An 8,362-nucleotide genomic window follows, 5' to 3' on the forward strand; every position below is an offset into this window, starting at 1 on the left:
CATTGCCTGGCACTTGTCTGGCACGAGTGTTACTTGCCACTTATCAGCCCTAGACTGGATGTTGTCCAGGTCTTGCTGCCTGCGGGCTCGGACTGCTTCATTATTTGAGGGGTTGCGAATGGAACTGAACACTGTGCAATCATCAGCGAACATCCCCATTTCTGACCTTATGATGGAGGGAAGGTCATTGATGAAGCAGCTGAAAATGGTTGGGCCGAGGACACTGCCCTGAGGAACTCCTGCAGCAATGTCCTGGGGCTGAAATGATTTGTCTACAACAACCACTACCATCTTCTTTTGTTCTCGGTATGACTCCAGCCACTGGAGCGTTTTCCCCGATTCCCATTGACTTCAATTTTACTAGGGCTCCTTGGTGCCACACTTGGTCAAATGCTGCCTTAATGTCAAGTGCAGTTATTCTCACCTCACCTCAGGAATTCAGCTCTTTTGTCCATGTTTGGACCAAGGCTGCAATGAGGTCTGGAGCCGAGTGGTCCTGGCGGAACCCAAACTGAGCATTGATGAGCAGGTTATTGGTGAGTAAGTACCGCTTGATAGCACTGTCGACGATACCTTCCATCACTTTGCTGATGATTGAGAGTAGACTAATGGGGCAGTAATTGGCTGGATTGGATTTGTCCTGAGACTGTGACCCCTGGTTTTGGGCTCCTCAGTCATTGGGAACATCCTCCCTGCATGTGGTCTGTCCAGTCCTGTTCGAATTTTATATGTTTCACTGAGATCACCTCTCATTATTCTAAACTCGAGTGAATACAGGTCTAGTCAACCCAATCTCTCCTCATAAGTCAGTCCTGCCATCCCAGGAATCAGTCCAGGAAACCTTTGTTGCACTTCCTCCTGGCAAGGACTTCATTCCTCAGATAAGGAGACTAAAACTGCACACAATACTCCAGATGTGGTCTCACCAAGGCCCTGTATAACTGCAGTAAAACATCCCTGCTCCTATACTCAAATCCTCTTGCAATGAAGGCCAACATACCATTCGCCTTCCGAACTGTTTGCTGCACCTGAATGCTCGCTTTCAGCGACTGGTGTGCAAAGACACCCAGGTTTCGTTGCACCTCCCCTTTTCCCAATCTATCACCATTCAGATAATAATCTGATTTTACAACCACAGTGAATAACTTCACATTTAACCACGTTATACTGCATCTGCCATGTTTTTGCCCACTCACCCAACTTATATAAATCATATTGGAACCTCTTTGTATCCTCCTCACAGCTCACATTTCACCCCAGCTTTGGGTCGTGTACAGGGACCTTGGAACAGAGGAACATTAAAGTGGACGAGGAGCAAGAGGAAAGTCACCTGTTTCTGTCCTGTAAGATCCTAAGCTTCATTGAGAATGAATTCATGAAGCATTTCTACATCGTATTTTTTGCAACATTGTAAAATAGCCCAAAGTAGTTCTCTTGCCCAGTATATCCAGTTTGTAAAATCTCCCTGAAATATTTACATGTAAATCAAACAGTCAGAAGAGGGTAGGATGGACCTACACTACACTTGAATGTATTGTCATCTATTGGGTTTAAAGTTTCCGAACACTATTTGTCAATAGTGTGAGGAAGCTCAGAGTGAAAGTGAGGAGGGGCCGTCTGACTGCAGTTTCCACTGGAAGAAAATTCACCTTCAGTGTGTACAGTGAGCAGAAATGAATTGCTATTGTTAAAAGTTCCCACTAACTTGTTATTCTACTTTAACAGAACAAGCCTGGATCTCCTGCTATGTTTAAACACTAAACTTCAGTGATTATAGCTTAAGTAAAATATTACCATGATTTGATTTAAATGGAGGCGTGGTTTCCACCTGCCAAAGAATGTTGTCTGAAGCGAGGGTGTTTGCTGCTAACAGCTCCCATCCTGTTTAATAGACCCTCTGAATGTCTGATTTACCAAAAAGAAACCCAGCTTTGTAAAGTTAAACATTCTCATTAATCGGAAGAACATTTTATGAACAAATTTCAGTATTTCATAAGGCAAGGGTGGCCCAGACATGGATTGTACCCAATTCAGTGTAAAGTTATGAAAACCACAGCCAGTTTAGCGACCAGGGGACATAACCTTAAAGTTAGAATTAGGACTTTCAGGAGTGAAGTGAAGAGACACTTCGACACGCAAAGAGTGGGAGAAGTTAGGAACACTCTTCCACAAATGGCAGTTGATGCTAGCTCAATTGTTAAATCTATTATCTCAGATTAAAATTGTGACCCAAAAGGTAAGGGATATGACGAAGGCAGGTATATGGAGTTATGTCATGGATCAACCATGATCTCTTTGAATGGTGGACCAGGATCGAGGGGCGAAATGACCTTCTCCTGTTCCTATGATCACTCTTCAAATACAGTGAATGATAATAATGTAAATAGTTCATCCTATTTTCAAATTGCAATAAAATCTTCAGGGCCTGTCGTGAGGGGAAGGTGAAGATGAGAAACTTTTGTCTGCTCACAAGACAGGTGAAATTCAAATCCAACAGAGTTAAGTCACAACCTCTGGGCTCCCCATCCCTCGCCCTCTCACTGTGCCTGTACCCAATAGGCACATCATTGCCCCCTGTGTACATTAACCTTTACACTGAGCATTTGAAATCTACCTGGAGCCCCACCCCCACTAAACAAGAATCTTTACATCAGGGGCAGGGATCTTCAATCTTGGAAGAGAGTTCCAAGTCCACCGACTCTCAATCCGATTGGTGTTTGGACAATTAGCTCCAAAAGGGAGAGTTTAACTGGAGTTTGGAGCACGTGTGGGATTCGAGTGATCAATGGCTGCGGAGCACCAAGGGAGAGATTGGGCCGTCAACCAGCCGGCACCAGTACCTCAGGCCAGTCCCACTGTTCCTTCAGAGCTCATTTACCTGCACAATGAGGGCCTGGCAAGCCTTCACCCATTGCTGCAGCCATCCCTGGACAGGGTCTGGATACACTATTACCAGCCAGTCTGCCACGACTTACATGGACCCATTAAAACCCATTTCACTAACAGGAGGAACTGTGGAGGAGTGCGGAGTGTTACGAACAGTATTGAGCACTCATTGCATGCTGATTGGAGCCAGATAATGAAAAATGAGCAACCAGCCATTCGAAGATACAAGTAGTCACTGCTTTATTGGTCATTTGATAACTAGTTGAACTGGGTTTGCTTGTGTTTCCTGTACAGGAACAAGGCGATCAAAGAAGCAGAGATCAGAGAGACAGCGGTCACAGTCAGGGCCAAAATCAGGACCACCTCAGACTCCACACCTAAAAAATAGAACAAGAAACCAAAGGTCAGAGTGAGTGAAGGAAATACTGAGGGGAAAATGGAAACTAGCAGTCAGCCAACTCACCACCCGGAGACCTCTGCTGCATCCTTTGCTCAACCTCATTAAGGGGCTCAATTGCCAGGTCTGTCACACCAGGATCCAGAATGACCAGGGGTCCAAGTGAGGCCTCACCCTCCCACTTCAATTCAGCATCACTCTCTGCAATATCAAACATTCCAGTTAGAGAGGGTAAAGGGTGACCAACAACAAGGGGATCAATGTCCTACCAGGTCCAGATATAAGATCCCTCCTTCCTCTGGAATCAAGTCGGAATTCCCTCGTGGCACTGCAGTTACCCAGATGACAACAGGCACACACGTCATTGTTCGATTCTTCCAATGGGGTCCAGCTAAACCAGAGAATCCGTTTATCAACCAGGTTGTCCATCACCCTTCAATACAACACATCCCTGAGCGAGAGAAGGAACTTACATATTCTGGAAAGTACAAGCTTTGTTCATGGAATCGCTCCGATCCACTGCAGCAACTTTCAGGTGACAGGTGATGAAAATCTGAGGGACACATTCAATACAAGTTGTTATTTAGTGACCTCCTCCCAACATGGGGAACCCCAATGTTTGGCTTCCTCTTACCAAGGAACGGTCATCTCCAAAGAAGCGGAACGCATCCAGGTCAAACTGGAGTTTGTCCAGCTCACGTTCACCTCTTGGCAACACAAAGGTTGAAAAGGAGTCCTCAGCTTCGCTGTCCAGGAGGCAACTGAAGATAGATTAAAAAAGGGACAAAGTGAATTCAGTGAACCCATTGAGACATAACCAGCTGGAGAAAGCAGAGAGCTCCTTACCCATGGTAGTCAATGATGTTGTATCTTGGGGTGGAATCCTTGTCTGGGCTCAATGTAGCTGCACAGCTGTCAATGTAGAGCTTCAAGGGCATGTGGTTGGTCATTGAAACAGAGGCCTCAATGTGAATGAGGTCACCCAGGTAGTAGACAGTCGAGGTGCGCTCTGTAAGCCAGTCATCTGAAGTACAAGAGGACAAGGGTTGGAGACAGTGGATGAAACTCCGAGTGGGAGACCACAGAAAAGCACTCCCCATCCACCCATCACATACCGTTCATAAGACGCAGTGAGAATGACAGAAGCCCTTCTCCAGACTTGGTCGAGCTGAATGGGATCCAGGTGGGCTTGATAGGGTCACTGCTCACATTGCCCTTCCTGGAAGGACAGGAGAGTAATTTCAGGACAACTTCAGAGAACTGCACCTGCTGTAGACCTTATTTGCCACAGAGTAAAGTTTCTTACCTAAAATAATGGCACTCAATTGGAATGATGGCTCCATTCGTTCTCACAATGACAGATCCATGAGCATTTGGGGTGTGGTTCAGGTGGGTGGTGTAGACCAGGAAATCTCCAGCCATCTGAAAGACATCAGGTTAAGGAATGAAGAGCTGGTCTCATTGGACAAAAGCTATTTCTAGTCATTTTCCTGCCCTGTTAAGCAGCAGTTTGAGGGGTTTCAGCTGTTCCTCAATGACACATGATTGAAGCAGCTCCACCATTGGTTGAAGTTGCCTCGAGCAGCCTCTGTTACTCTGCTCAGTCCACTTTCTATCATTGGGGACTTCAGGCCGGCAGTCAGAAACCCTGAAATGATTGGCACTGACAGATTTGATGAGCATTCTTTCCCATGTCGAATCGAGCTTTCACCTTAAGGGGCTTCAAGTTAACCCTGATATGGAGCACAAAACAACATCACTTAAATCTCATCTGTGTCCGTGGAATCAAGGGGATTGGCAGGAGTAATAACCAAAAGTGGAGTTCCCCTTTAATACATTGTATCCCAATTATTATTCCACTTGTTTCATTTTTCAAGAGAAGTCTCAACAGGAACTTCCACATTGAACATTCATTGACCACAAGTTGAGGCAACAGGCCTGAATATCCACGAGAAGGCACGGAAAAGATAAATCAATTGAGGCACAAAAGAACAGACTGGTTTGGAGGAATGTCGGTAAAGGTTCAAGGTCAATAGAATTGAATCTCAGAGTTAGAGAGTAGTAATGACCCATTTAAGAAAGATGCAGTCCCTCAGTGACAAGTTAAAGTTCTTTTTAAATATAAAGCTAAGATTAACAGGTCAATATAAAGTAGTTGTTTCACACAGGGTGATATTTAACAGTGGGCAAGAATTTACACACTGATTTCATTCAGGGATCTCCTCAGTGGCTGGAGTTTCAGCCGACGTGAATGAATTCAGAGTGGGCAGTAAACGACACAGTGAAATTGGAGCAAGAATTGAGGAATCACATTACCTGCAATCTGCTGCCACATTCATGGAGCCCATAATCAAAGAGGACAGTGTGGTTCTGAGAGTGGATCCCAGTTGGCCGACAACCTGCTGTCCCCAGGGCCAGGTCAGTAGCTTTAATCAGGTGCCTGGTTCCAAATAAATCCATGTCTACCCTCACCAGCAGGTTCTGCTCTCCACACTGCACCATCACAGTCTGCAGTGGAGACAGACTTCTCCCCTCAGACACACTGAAATGGGAACCAAAGGGAGGCACAGGGAGAGGGACTCTCTGGGGCACAGGGGTGGGTTTTACTCTTCTCCATGGAAATCTCTGGCCTCGAAACTGTTCCCAAATATCAGAGCAACAAACCACTCCAACTAACACCAGCACCGAGAACAAACCTCTCACTACCAAATCCCCCATGATACCAAACAACTCAACTATCCCTTTACCCACCAACCAACACCTTTTATACACTGCAGTCACCTGACTCCAATTCAATGAGTCGCTGTTGTGATACGATTGGATGTCTTTCAGAAAAAAACTCAATATCTTTCTGATCCTCCTTTCATTCAATCACTTCCATTGTCCTATTTCATAAGTTTCTTTAGAAAAATAAGAAAAAAAGAAAAGAAAAAAGACGGAGGGAGAGAGCGGTGCAACTGAGTACAGAGATACAGAGAGACACCAGCAGAGGGAGGTAGAGAGCGGTGTAACTTAGTACAGCGATACAGAGAGACACCAGCAGAGGGAGGTAGAGAGCGGTGTAACTGAGTACAGAGATGCAGAGAGACACCAGCAGAGTGTCCAGGAAACCAACCTTTTATCTGAAGTCTGAGGCGGGATCTAAACTGCACAGTGTCGAGGAAGCATTACTGTGTATCTAACGCGTGTTGTACCTGCCGTGTGAGTGTTTGATTTGACAGTGTAGAGGGAGCTACATCTGCATATATCCCGTGCTGTACCTTCCCTGGGAGTGTTTGATGTCACAGTGTGGAGGGAGCTTTGCTCCCTATCTGACCTGGAACTGCCCTTCTGCAACTGGAAAGTTTCTCCTTCTTTACTCTTTGAAAACCCTTCACAATTTTGAGCACCTCTATCAAATCTCCACTTTATGTTCTCTGTTCTAAGGAGAACAGCCCCAGTTTCTCCAGTCTCTCCACAGAACTGAAGTCCTTCATTCCTGGCACCATTCTAGTAAATCTCCTCTGCATCCTCTCTAAGGCCTTGACATCCTTCCTAATGTTTGGTGCCCAGAATTGAACACAATACTCCAGCTGAGGCCTAACCAGTGTTTTATCAAGATTTTGTATCAATTCCTTCCTTTCTATTCTGTGCCTCAATTAATAAAGCCAAGGGCCCCACTTGATTTTTTTAACAGCCTTCTCAATTTGTCCTGCCACCTTCAAAGATTTGTGTAACTACACCCCCAGGTCTCTCTATTCGTCCACTCCATTTAAAATTGTTCCATTTAGTTTACATTACATCTCCTCATTTTTCCTACCAAAATGTATCGCTTCACAATTCTCTGTATTAAATTTCATCTGCCATGTTTCTACCCATTTCACCAGTCTGTCCATGTCCTCCTGAAGTCTGTTACTATCCTCAACATTGTTTATTACATTTCTGAGTTTCGTGTCATCTGCGAACTTTGAAATTATACCCTGTACACCCAAGTCCCGGTCATTAATATATATCAAGAAGAGCAGTGGTCCTAATACCGAGCCCTGGGGGACACCACTGTATACTTGCCTCCAGTCTGAAAAACAACCGTTCACCACTACTTTCTGTTTACTGCTCCTTTGCCAATTTTGTATCCACGCTGCCATTGTCCCTTTAATCCCATGGGCTTCAATTTTGCTGACAAGTCTATTATGTGATACTTTATCCTCCCTTAATCTCTCCCTGCATAGAAACTCCCCGACCCATATTCATGGCCACCCCCTCGACCTTGCCATCTCACGTGGCCTCTCTACTCCCATCGTCTCAATCATGGATAAGGCCATCTCCGATCACTTCCTTGTAACCCTCTCCACCCATATGGAATCATAGAATCATAGCAAGGTTACAGCACGGAAGGAGTCCATTCGGCCCATCGAGTGATTACCGGCTCTATGGAAGATCAATCCATGCAGTCCCACTCCCCCAATGCACATCACAGAATGAACTCAGGAATCCCACCCCACTTTCTATGGGTCGGGGAGTTTCTATGCAGGGAGAGATTACGGGAGGATAAAGTATCACATAATAGACTTGTTAGCAAAACAGGCTGCGGTTATGGTGCAGACTGGGATCCAGGGCTGAGGCTGTGGTCATCAGTTAGTCTGGGAGTGGCACAATCTGGTTCATGACTTGCCGGGTGTGAGAGTAACACCAGGGAGTTAGGCTGGCGTTTCGAAGGGTGTGGGTTCCAGCTCCCAGTGTTTCCAGAATGTTCTGTGTGTGTTTCACTGAGACTCGGGCTTTACAGTAAATATTAAAAGGATTGTAGACAAATACTTGGCCATGAGCTGCTGAGTGACCTGTCGGGAGATTGTTGCTTGCTTCCCTTCAGCTTGTGGGACTGTGTTTTTGGTGCACTGTCCCTTTAAGAGCTGTGGTCTGCCTCATTTCTCAGTGTGATTGTGGGACTGACACAGAAGCGAGGGAGGAAGCAGCAGCCACAGCTCGGACTGCAGGCAAATTGGGAGGCTGGGATTAAAAGGCTGTTATTCCTACACCGGGAGTTGAACCCACGCCACCTGCAGGAAAACCAGGAATCCTAACCACCAGACCACATGGGAA

This window comes from Heptranchias perlo, chromosome 35, assembly GCF_035084215.1.
Source record: "Heptranchias perlo isolate sHepPer1 chromosome 35, sHepPer1.hap1, whole genome shotgun sequence".
NCBI classification, from domain to species: Eukaryota; Metazoa; Chordata; class Chondrichthyes; order Hexanchiformes; family Hexanchidae; genus Heptranchias; species Heptranchias perlo.